Here is a 13,469-nt window from a genome sequence, read left to right on the forward strand (position 1 = left end):
CTTGACATGACAATAAAGTACAAGATATTGGGCCTGACTTAGATGTTGGCAGACAAGTCAATCCGTCACAATGGTGACAGATATCCTGTCCCATAGGATATAACGGGATTTAGATTTTCGGAAGGCCTGATATCCGACAGGCTGAGTTGTCATGAGCAACGACAAGAAGGGTCACTGAAAGATGCCCAATTTTCTGTTTTTACACTTTTAAAAATAAATGCAAACAAGGAACACATTGTTTTCTGTAGGTGTTTATCTGTACAAATCAATAAAACGGTGAACTGGAAGGCTTATTCAAGATCTCAGACCAAGATTATCCAAAATAGGTCCTGACACGAGAGATATGATTCATACTTTAGGATCTCCAACTCAGATAAAATTTTATTCAATGACTCCAAGTAGAACTTATATACATATTTAGGGGTATATTTACAAGCCACTAACACCGCTGTTGCATCACTTTTTGTGACACAATGGCGGTGCAAAGTTTGAAATCATATTTATGAGATTACGCACTTTGCATGACTTTGAAGGGCCTCAAAGATATGTAATAAGGCAAGGCAGTGCAATTCGCTGCATTGCCTTACTCTGCTCAAGGGAGGCATTCCATGGGCATTGCAGTGGGTGTTCCCATGCAACACTAATGGATGTTGATGTATCCACAGATTTACAAGACCTTGTAAAAATAGGGAAGCACCAAAACTTTATGCCTCCGCAGGGGACCAGTAAAGAGGAGAAATATCTTTGTTGTGCAGCACACATACAAAGAGGAAAAAGCCTCCCTGCATTGTTTTTATGTAGGAAGGTGCTCCTACGCTGCCCTGCTTCAGAACCCCATAAATATGGGTATTAGTGTTTATTCTGAATAATTGTCATGGACCAGGTCCTGCTGTGCCTAAGATAAACACTCCTGTCCTAGATATATTTAAGAATTTAAGAGTATACTTAAATGTGAGAAAAAAAAGCCATCCGGTTCAGGGATGCTGCATATTCCATGTTGACATATTTAGAGGTTTCTTTTTTGACATGGTATTCAATTCAATTGTTAATAGTAAGTAAATATCAATGTATGTACCTTTACACTTTTATTACTAACGTTTATATTTTTGCACACTTGAATTTGTGAGAATTATTTTCTCCATATAAAATATTGGGTAAAATTAGTTTTAAATAGTACAGGACTGCCAGGCTAACCATACATCTGTATTTAGAAAAATACATAAGAGGACATTGATGGGACAACTATGATCACAAGAGTCTCTGAAAAGTAAATATTTGCACACATGGACCCTCAAAGGATCTTGAGTAAACCTTCATTGCTCAAGGTACAGAGGGGCATATTTATACTCTGTTTGCGCCGAATGTGCGTCAACATTTTTGACGCACAATCGGCGCAAACCCTGCCCCATATTTATACTTTGACGTCCGACCCCGCGGGCGTCAAAATTCCACCATGTGCGTCATTTTTTGGAAGGGGGAACCAGCCTTGCGTTAATTATATGCAAGGTAGGCGTTCCCTTCCAAAAAATGACTTTAAGGCCTGTGCCCCTTATTTATACTCTGACGTCATTTTGACGCACAGGAGGGGGCAGGCCTTAAAAAACGGCGCACAGCCTGATGGGCGCCGTTTTTTAATGCCTGGGTCAGGGCAGGCGTTAAGGGACCTGTGGGCTCGGAAGGAGCCCAGAGGTGCCCTCCCCTGCCCCAAGGGACACCCCCTGCCACCCTTGCCCACCCCAGGAGGACACCCAAGGATGGAGGGACCCATCCCAGGGAAGTAAAGGTAAGTTCAGGTAAGTATTTTTTTCCGATTTTTTTTGTGGCATAGGGGGGCCTGATTTGGGCCCCCCTACATGCCACTATGCCAAATGGCCATGCCCAGGGGACATAAGTCCCCTGGGCATGGCCATTGGGCAAGGGGGCATGACTCCTGTCTTTGCTAAGACAGGAGTCATGTCAATGGAGGTTGGGTGTCAAAAGAAATGGCGCAAATCCGGTTTGAGACCTGAATTTTGCCTCAGACCTGACGTGCACCGTTTTTTGACGCACAACCCCCATTTTCCCATACGCCGGCGCTGCCTGGTGTGAGTCATTTTTTTTTACGCACACCAGTCCGCAGCGCCGGCTAACGTCATTCCATTAATAAGGCGCCCGCATGGCGCGTTGGAATGGCGTTAGCCGACGGTAAGATTTTAGACGCACAACTGCGTTGGCGCAGTTGTGCGTCAAAAAGTATAAATATGGGCCAGAGAATCTCAATGAACCATGGTCCATCTTTCCTGTTGCTGTTCACCTCCACATGTCCCAAAATATTCATTCAGAAAAACAGAACTTTTATTTTACCATAGAAATTAAACCTTGCAAAGTGAAAGCAAAGGGCCTTTCTTTTTGTGCTACTTGTGTGTTACATTATATTTGCTCAGCTCTGATTAGAAGTTCAGTGATGCTTAGACGTATGTTTTGTTCATTGTCTTTGCAGGAGTATTGACCCCCTGCTCATTGTCTGCTGCTTTTGGAGGAGGTATTGACCCTCTGCTCATTGTCTCTTTTCTTTGCAGGAGGTATTGACCCCCTGCTCTTTGTCTGTTGTTTTTGCAGGAGGTATTGACCCCCTGCTTATTGTATGTTGCCATTTTGGGAGGTATTGACCCTCTGCTCATTGTCTGTTGTCTTTGCAGGAGGTATTGACCCTCTGCTCCGTGACCTGTTAGCAAATGAAGCAAAGCTAAATCTACAGGACAAGATGCTCAGTGACGAGCTGCGGGAGAGGCTCTTTGAAACACCCCCAGCACCAGGAATTGACTTGGCTTCTTGCAATATGCAGCGCGGGAGAGATCACAGGCTCTGCGGTAATAAGATCATCAGTTCTCCAATAAGACAATACAAACCAAGCTTATTAAAGTACGACCCAATGATCATGTATAGAAACTTCATGCGCAAACAGTCAATAGCATACCATGCCAATCAACATAATCAATGGGCTAATTAAAAAATATTGTATCTCTCCGTCAGAATTTTCTACAAAGCTATTTGCTGTGGAGCTTTGTGAACATACTATATTACTCACTTTCCTGCGAGTTTTTTCATCAATGTTTTGTGCATCTTTTTTGGCTGGAGAAGAGGAAATGTCTTATGCTATCTCACCTTTTCTTCCCTTATCCCGCTTTTTTGTTAAGGAAAGTTTTCCATCAAAGGCTTTTCTGGAAACAGGCGGGAGGACAAGCTCGTTGAACATGTGTATAACCGTTGTGTGTTTTTTTAAAACATTGACATGATGAGGTTTAGCTCATAAATAGTTGAGGGGGTTTCACATCTTAAAATTCCAGATTACAGGAAGAGAGTCTGTGGCCACTATGTATTGACAGGAAAATATTTATATAATTGTCAATGAATTGTATTTATTGAGAAATTTATCAGAGTCAAAGTATGCCAAAGCCCTATATCTTTGTGTTTCAAAATATATAATATACAATATACACACAGTACATAAACAGGTTCATCAAAACATAATGACAGGTTCGGAGAGTAGTCAAATAATGCCATGTAAAACCAACGTCCCATACGTTAATGAGGAATGTCTGTTTGTTGAAGGGATGAAGAGATTTTTATTCAAATCTCAATCAATTCTTTCATTCACAGACGTATCCTGATATATGTGTTTCACATTTTCCTTAATACTTTCGAAAATCACTCAACTCGGTATCCATCTTTACTTGCCAAAAACTTCACAGAAGTACCAACTTGAAAAAAGCAGCATTTGTAACCAATGATCAGTGCAAAGCTTGTATTCATTTTGCACTAGTAGATTGGTATAAAAGTTGTGGCACTGGTGTGAAAATCATCTGGGCTCCATGTGGAGTGTTGCTTTAATGTGGTGTCACTGGTTCTAATTGGTGTGTTAGCAGCAAGCTCATTAGGTCAGGGACGAGACCCAGACTGAAGCTTGAATGGATTATGACAAGTTATGTTTAGCAGGAGTTTCAAGCATGGAGTTGTCAATTACATATGGATATGCATGATCTTGTAATGGACAGCATTCTTAAAGAAGTTGTACATGTTTCATTTACTTGGATTTCCATAGAAAAGAATTACTTTTTTATTACAGACACATTGAGGCTGTTCTTTAATACCTAACCTACTTTATGGCTGGCATTTAATATATAGTATGAGCTACAGAAAAAGTATGGAAAACTAGTGCACGGTATTGAATGCACAACAAAGATCAATTCGGTGGTTACTGCAGATGTAAAATGGTCCTCGAGATCCATTTGAGTGTTCTGGGGTTCAGTCTGTTGGATTAAAAGTGGACGAGTTTGGCTTAAAAGAAGGTGTTAACATATAATGCCAGAAACAAAGTAACCTCTTTATAGAAACATCTCCAGCCATTCATGAAGTAGTAGCACATTGTTTCTTCATATTCAGATTACTGCAAAGATTGTGCCACATCTTGTACAAGAAATCTGCCCTTCAAAATATTTTGAATGTTGCAGCTGGTTTGCATTTGAAAGGCTTTGGCAGCTGATCCTGAAAGTTCCTTTTGATAGTTGGTTATTGGACCAGAAGTAAAAATAATGGGTAACAAGTCCAGATAAAAATGTTTGCCTGAAGAATCCACATCAGGCCTGCATTTCCTCATAAAAAGGCCAATATTTATGGGCAATCAGCGTAGTGCAGCGCTACAATTCTTCTTGCTGCACTGTCCTACACCAATGTAAATAGGCAGCAATGCACCCTATTTAAGAAATACGGTGCATTGCTCTCCTTTCTCCCCTCGCCGGCATACAATTTGCTGCCTAGCACCAATGCAGGCACCCTTGCACCATGGTGCAAGAGTGTCTGCATTGCATGCAGGATTACTTTTTGAGCAGGAGGGGGCACCTTCTTGCACAAAAACAATCCTGTGAGGTTTTTTCCTCTTTCCGCGTGCTCTGCAGAATGTAGCACACATGGAAAGAGGAAAAAAAGAGGAGAAATAAAAACATTTCTCCTCATTGAACCACCCCTGGGAAGGTGTAAGGTTTTGCCCCTGCCCTAGGCTTACGTCATTAAGGAAATCTGGGACAGCGTCAAAATCCATGGGTGTTGCTTGGGTAAAGCCCCCACAACGCCTATGGAACGCCCCCTGGTGCATAGTAAGACAACACAGCAACTTGGGCTGCATTGCCTTACTCCATATCTATGAGGCCATGCAAAGCCACCCAAAGGTTGAGAGGTTTGTACTGCCAGAGTGTCAAAAAAAGTGAGGTCTGTCAGTATCCACCCCAGTAACACCCTCTTGACACAAAGCACAAAGCAGCGCAAAGCTACTCAAAGTGGATTTTGCACTAAGGAAAGGGGACCTTTCCATTGTAAAAACATCTTTTATATTGGACTGTAAATACCATGCTCCACCTTGTACTGGTGGAAAGCCTTAGTAAATCTGGGCCTCAATCTTTTCACCTTTGATGATCTTGTGCTACATCATAAAGCACCATCAAACAACTCAAAATTTGCATGCAAAGTGAGAAACAGTATTCTCTGTGAAAGTCCATGTCCAAACGTGATAACATCCAAAATTGAACTGAAAAACTATATATTTGTTATTCTGATGCCCTGAATTCTACTTGTGTAGAAAGGGAGTGTTTTTACTGTACATGGTAAACTCCTATACTAGTTGGTGACATATTTACCGAGTGTGGTAAATGCCCTTGTTCCAAGCTTTATCCCTGAACTAGAACATAAGATGCAGATGAGGCAGTTATTGCACCAAACTCTGCATGTTTGGCCTTTTCCCTGGCCTTTTTCCACAATGCAATTTGTCCCGTTCAATCTGCCACAACTTCTCAGGAGAAAACTGCATGGGGACAGTAATGGTCACATCCATAAAACACCCCATGATGTAATAATTTCCTGATCTAAAATATCAATCCCTGATAAAACTCCTGTTTGCACAAAGGGCAGAATTTAATTTGTAAGGCCAACATCGGTGCCTATTTCTAAAATCAATAAGGAAAGAAATTAGCTTGTTTGACACAAGTATTGAAGCATGCCCTGCAGATCTGTACAAAACATGGGATGATCTTTTTGAAAAGTATTCCATGAAATAGGAGAGAAAACGTGGGGATACTAAACTAAGGAGGTAGCCTTCCTGGTAAGAAATGATCCTGTTTGGAAGGAGGATGAGCATGTCAAAAATCTTTAACAGGTTAATAAGATGGTTGTGCTTCTGCCATGATATCAATATGTTTTTTTTTTTCAGGTTATAACTTTTGGAGAAGGTTCTGCAATCTTCCGGCCCCTAGTAACCTGCAAGAGCTTGCCATGGTCCTAAAAAACACACAACTTGCCAGAAGGCTTCTTGAATTGTACAATACACCTGAAAATATTGACATTTGGCTTGGAGGATTCGCAGAACCCTTTTTCAAGAATGGAAGAATCGGGCCCCTCTTATCCTGCATTTTAGGAAGGCAGTTTAAGAAAATTCGCAATGGAGACAGGTAATTATAAATATAAAACTCTAGTGTGAGACTTAGGGCCATATGTACAAACACTTTTTCCCATAGACACAGAATGGGTAAAAACCTTTGCTACATCTGGCCCTTAGAGTGTATCTCAAATCCATTAAAGTATTTAAGAAATATGCAATTGCCATTGCTCACTAGAAGGTGAGATAAAAATGTCAAATTACTAGAAATAGATGCAAACATTTCCTTTAGTAGATGCATTAGGAGCGCTTCAACTGTCAAAATTCTATTCTGCTTGAAGTGCTGCACTACCTTGCACTGCTCTTTAATATAATGCAAGGGCCATCTTTAATATTAGCCAAATGCACAGCTTCCTTGCAGTTTCTGATTCTGCCTGTTCTCCACGCTCAGTAGTACACCTGTCCCAGGAGGGATAGGGCCTCCTCGATTCCGGATGGTCAAATCAATTCAGTATTAGTAGTAAGATTAACTATTTTAAAGTTAACTTTTGAATGAGGGCACATATTGTGTAAAGATTTCTGTTTCAAGTATTTGTCAGCACTACTGTTATCATTACATCACTAAGGGCCAGATGTAGGTAGGTATAAAATTGCGACTTGCAATTTGCAAGTCATAGCGACTCGCAAATTGCAACTCACAAAAGTGCATGCAGAAAGGTGTCTCAGACACCTTCTGCGACTCGCTATGGGGTCGCAAAGACCCACCTCATGAATATTAATGAGGTGGGTCGCAGTTTGCGACCCCATAGCGAGTCCATGCACTCACAGGGATGGTGGCCTGCTGGAGACAGCAGACCACCATGTCTGTGACTGCTTTTTTAATAAAGCAGTTTTTTTTTTCTTTTTGCAGCCCATTTTCCTTAAAGGAAAACGAGCTGCAAAAAGAAAAACTTCCGAAACCATTCCATAGGACCACTGCCTGCTCTGAAAAAATATATTTTTTGGCATTCACAAAGGGGAAGGGGTCCCATGGGGACCCCTTCCATTTTGCGAATGAGTTACCATCCACTTCAAGTGGATGGTAACTGCGAGTTGGTTTGCGATGGCATTCCCGGTCACAAAGCAACTCAGCATGGCGATGCGGTCGCAAATAGGAAGGGAACACCCCTTCCTATTTGCGAGTCGCAGCCTCAAATTGCGAGTCGGTACCGACTCGCAATTTGCGGTTGTGCATCGCGTTAGGCCTTTTGCGCGTCGCAAACTGCGTTTTTCGGTTCAGTTCAGTTGGCGACGCGCAAAAGGCTTCCTACATCTGGCCCTAAGACTACTGGTTTACAGTATAACCCTTCATTATGTCTCTGCTGAGTAGTATCCCTAGGCGGTGGACTGCTCCAAAAAGATACGAGTTGTACTTTGTTCTCGTGTCCATAATTACTGGTGAGATAACACAAAGGAGGCTTTATCAGGTGTGGATTCGCACCTGATAAAACAGCAGCCCTCACAGGCAAAGGGTTGATGCACAGTCCAGCCCCCACGCGACCGCTTGCAACACCACTGGGGTTGCATTCAATGCTACAGCCAGTATTACAGATTGTGTCTGCCCTTTATTGTTTATTTCGGGCCCAAAAAATCTTGCCGGCGGGTGTTTGTGGGTGGAGTTAGTGACCGATAGAAATAATAACTGAGAAAGCCAATGAGTCTAACTCTTAAGTATTGCATGCACATATGCTGACAACACCACACACATAGTCATATCCATGAGCAGGCAGGTAGAAAATATATAGTAATACATCCATGAAGAAATTGTAGACACACAAGAAACATGCACACATACAACACATAAATCATACATGTACACACAAACAACACTAAAGGTACATTATATTCACACATAGTCAGCTATAGAGTCAGAAAATCTATCTTTAAGGCATGTTATTTCGAAAACTGGTGGCTCTTATGTGCCCAAGAACCTGCATATTTTGTTGGAAAGTGTGTATCTCATTGACAGCATTGTTTGATTTTTTGGACTAGAACCAGAGAGCCAGGCTGATTGTGATCAGAAGCTTCGGTTCAAAATAGGATCTGTTCTTCTGTCTGCAGCTGTGGCTAGAATGATCATCAAAAACATCCCTACAGCCCTTAATATGGTCTTCCTAACTTTAAATCTGGACACAGAATGTTGAAATGCATACAATATGGCCAAAGTCCTGGACAGAAGAAGCCTACATTCTGCTGAATAGAGGGATAATCCATTTTTAAACAAAGCATATTGAGTGTGGACCCTGTTCATCAGCCTTTAGGATCAAGGAGTGGTCATAAACCAGATTTTTTTGGTAGCAAACACATGAGCATACACCATGGAGATCTGGTATTTCTTACAATCTGCCTGTCATAAAAAAAGGTGGCTGCGGGCTTTTCCTGGGGTTAGTCTTCCAATAGATAAATAGGGGAATCTGAACTTGGAAAAATATTTTCTTTTGTTTTAAAACTGGGCTCAGAATGGAAACATCATTCAACTAAAATAGGGGTCTACACTTTAGAGGCTGTACAGTCAAATGAATCCTTTTTAAAAGAGGGTTGATCTAAGTGAAATACATTATTAATTGTTCATGCTAGAAATCTGTAATGTATTCTGGAGTTCACTTGACACAGTCATAGAGGTGAATTATTTACCTTTGTCGAAAGAGGGTTAATGCGTGCATTTCTTTATTTATGTCCTCTAGATTTTGATGGCAGAACCTTGGTGTATTCACCAACTGGCAACGCATTGCTTTGGGACATGTCTCCCTCTCTCAAATTATCTGTGCTAACACCGGGATCACACATGTGCCAAAGGATGTTTTCAGGGCCAACGAGTACCCCAAAGACTTCATAAGATGTGACAGAATAAGCCAATTGAACCTGTCACCATGGAGAGAAGGATATCACTAATAGTTGGGTATAGCCATTGGTAATTTCCGTCTTCAAAAGTCATCTCTTCTCTTATTGTACATTGACTTAAAAATGTTTTCTTGAAATAAGTAGTGGGAATCACAATAAAATTGCAGGATATTTTCCTAGAATTGTTTTTTTATTTCGTGTCATGACTGTTTAAGTATCACTCCTTACTATTAGCACTATTAAAGTGAACAACTATGATGAGTGCCCGGTTTGTAAAGCTTGCAGTAAAAGTCTGTGCTTCAAATTTAATTGACTGTTTCATTTCTATTCATGACATGCCAAGAAGATAAATAGTCACAACTTCTAAAAAGCTCTTATTTGGGTCTTGAAGCCGCCATGTCCACAATCTATTCTTAATTTTTTTTTAAAGTGAAGAATGGGCATATAATGCAAACCTCAAGAAGAAGAGGCATTTAGCTACATTGGATGCATGTAACATAAGGTTAACAAATGTTTCATTTTGTTTATGGGTAAGTGGCTTTGTTTTGACACATTGAATAGGGCTCGCAAGTCAAAACTGAGTTAATTTAGCATTGTATAATACAAATTATATCCATATTGTACTTGGTACCACAGTTCTTCAGTGCTTGACAGAGTAGGATATGTTATTATTTGTTATTAGAACACTCACAATTTGGAGCTTTTTGATGCTATGAAAAAGTAGCCAGTACATAACAATACACCTTGGTTATGTCCACAGAGAACAGTTTGCTGCTGGATGTTAAAACTCTGGGTTTAGATGCTCTCAGTAAAACAGCACTGGAATATCTGAAGGCAGACCTTAAGGCCTTGAAGGTGCCACCTAACCTTAACAGGCAAGAAATCATGGGAGTGTTAGCATTTGGCCTTGTGGAAAATGTAATATAATAAAGTTTGCACTCCTTTGGGCAGGAAACCAATGGAGGAAATGTGGCCTCTATTCAAAAAGGCATTCTTGTTACTTTTTCCAAAGTCAGTAGTACTAAATACATGAACTTTGGAAAGTGGAAGACATCCATCTGATGACTAGATAGTCTCTCACACACACACACACACTTTTATAACCATCTTACATTTTTTTTGAGTTAAGGAAGAGTGTGAACCAGTATTGAGTTTCATGCGGAAGATGAATGTCTAGTTTAAGTTTTCATTATATTTTTATACAGTACCTGTGAAATTCTTTGTCATATGTTGAGAATAGATCATGAGGCAGCTAATTATGTTATAGATAATGGCTCTTTGTGGTAGGTCTGCAGATGAGATTAGTTGTAACGGGTTCAACAAAACACTTCCATTATCAATGTTAATTTACTTAGTTGTTGTCTATAATAAATGAAAAGTTTACATCTTAACCATATAGGTACATGCAAGAAACTCCTCTCTGCTATTTGACCTTCCAAAATGTTTTAAACTAAAATTTACACTTTGTTAAACCATTTTCTAAGAAATGTGAGAACTAGTGCTCCATGAGATAGTAAGATTACTAGAGACTTGTAGTTTGCAATCAATAGTTTTTGAAGTATTTGAAAATATTCACATTGATGTTTGCCATTTAGTATTTATGATTGTTTTTAATTGAAATAAACAAACAGTACTTGACTACATAAAGGTTACGGTAAAACATAACTTTATATATAAATGAAAAGTTGAGATATGAATAAACTGTATAAATGTATTGTTTGCATTGTGCAATCATGCCCAGTTGACCATTCTTACTTAATTGTATATAGTAATTGCTTCTTTTTTAACATATGCAATAAAGATTTTCAAACTAAAATAAGTGCTTCTTAAAGACACCAAATCAACTCTCATCACTTTGGTAGCTATGAGTACAAGGTATCCCTTCCAAAGTTTGGACAACTGGTGATAAAGTTGGTACAATTTAAGAACTTCAGCCCTGGAGGGTTTGCCTTGTAGTATGCCAAGACAAGTTACATGTTTTTTTTGGACAGAACAAGTGTCTTATATTATAGTACATAAACCATTAAAAATTAGTGACATTTTAAAGAGACTGTCATATTTTCATCCAATCCATTTATAAAATTACCAACATGTTTTCTGTCTCAAATAAGCAAGGTGAAATTACCCAGGCTGGGATAAGCCTTCAGAGTTCAGGAACGTCATGTGGTGGACTTTAGTCTGTTTTAATCTGAGAGTTTACCCCCCAGCTACACCTTTAGTAGATGAATGTCAGACCATTCCACTAGAATGGGCGCCGGGGGTGGATAGGCAGTTGTGATAGGCCAGATTGCAGCAAAGACAGAAAAAGCACCTGATAAATCCTCTTTGACTCTCTTAGGTCCATATTTAAGGGAAATGACAGAGTGCGATGCTGCACCAAAATTGGTAGTGCCACGCTTCGTCATTTTCACAACGCAGGGATGTGCCATATTTAATTGAATACGGTGCACCCCTATGTTGTCCCCTGCGCTGGTGCTAAATTTAGCTGCCAGCACCAACGCAGGCATCCTTGCACCATCATGCAAGGATGTCTGCATTGAGGAATGTGATTGTTTATTTGAAGGAAGGTTTCCCTTCCAGCACATAAACAATCACTAATGTGCTTGTAATCAGAATGCAGCACACACAGAAGTGCCAAAGCGTAATTTTCAAATGATTGTTTATGTGTGGGAAAGGACACCTTCCGGCACATAAACAATCATTTCTGGCATTTTGCTGTTTCTATGCATGCTGCAGAATGCAGCACGCATAGAAAAAGCTAAAAACTAGGAGGAATAAAAGTATTCCTCCTCGTTAGGGGTGGCGTTAGATTTTGGTGCTGCTTCAGGTTTACGAAATCTCGTAAATCTGACGTAGCGTCAAAATGCAATGGGTATTGCTGTGGCACGCCTACAGCAACACCCATTTCACCCCCCCGAAAACTGCATCGGGGGGCCCATATTTATAAGGAGGCATAACACCACAGAAAGTGGCATTACACCTCCTTGTAAATATGGAGCAGAGGTTGGTACCACTGGAGCGTCACATAAAGTGACGCTCCAGTGGCGCTAGGGGCTCTTAAATATGCCCCTTTGTGTTTTTGATGCAAATGCTGCTTCCTATGTTATACATTTAGATATGGCACTTCCACATACAATGCAGTGTCTTTCCCTTGTGACACTTGCGCCACCACTCTCGCACGCAATGGAACCATGGGCTCCTGAAGTTGAATTGGGATAAAGGTTGTGCTCTCTGATACTGTAGTGTCTAATTTTCCCTTCCTCGGGGAGTACACTGCAGTGCCTCTCTTCTTCAGCAGTTGGGAGCACATGTAGGAGGAGCCACAGCAGATGCCAAATTGTGTGCACAACTTTAGACCATGAAGGATACCTGCCCACTGAGATGCTGCTATTTCAAGAGGAGGTGTATTCCGACACCCTGTTTTGCCCCAGTAACACCCTCATCTACAGCCCCATCAGCAGCCAGGCGGATCCTTGGAGACCTCATGCCTCTATCCCATTCAATGAGTTACAGGTTGCTGAATGAGAATAGAGAGATGAAGCTGCATCACAGGACAGCCACCTTTCTGCTGCTCCTAAGAACAATGCCCCTCCACCATTCTGATTGACTCTATCCCATCAATTCACTGAGTCCTCCTTAGGTATAATAATATACCTAACAGCCAATGGCATGATAGTGAGAACAAATTACTCCAAAGAGATTAAGTAAAATGTTAATTAATCTCTATCCAAGCAATAGCTGGAAGGGGCAGTCTTTAACAATTGAAGGCTGAGGGAGGCTAATCCAAAGGCTAGCTTTATGTGTTTTTGTGGTCCTGACTTGAGCTGTCACAGACAAAAGTGTATGTATCTAGGCCTCAAAATTGTTCATTATGTATGCAAATATCAATATGCAATTGGCAACCCACTGAAGTTGATATTTTGATCCTTAATTCAGTTAGTATGGTGGATCATCATCAGAATAAGTAATTTAGGAAACATATTCCTGTTACAGTTAATTCACCAATAACCTGTACGCAGGGTAGAGTGGCATAGAGTAGAGAAGGGTCGAATAGAGTGGTGTGGAGTAGAATGGCATAGAGTAGAGTGGCATAGAGTGGGATGGAGTGGTGTAGAGTAGAATGGCACCTGTGCTAGTGTAGAGAATTGAGCACTGGGTTTATTCTGGTATCTGTAGGTAAATAGCA

General features: G+C 40.7%; 1 pseudogene; it reads left to right on the top strand.

Annotated features, from left to right (window-relative positions):
• Positions 1-2,623: 2,623 nt before the first annotated feature.
• LOC138247058 (eosinophil peroxidase-like) lies at positions 2,624-9,334 on the top strand (annotated as a pseudogene).
• The last annotated feature ends 4,135 nt before the right edge of the window (positions 9,335-13,469 follow it).

This window comes from Pleurodeles waltl, chromosome 7, assembly GCF_031143425.1.
Source record: "Pleurodeles waltl isolate 20211129_DDA chromosome 7, aPleWal1.hap1.20221129, whole genome shotgun sequence".
Lineage (NCBI taxonomy): Eukaryota > Metazoa > Chordata > Amphibia > Caudata > Salamandridae > Pleurodeles > Pleurodeles waltl.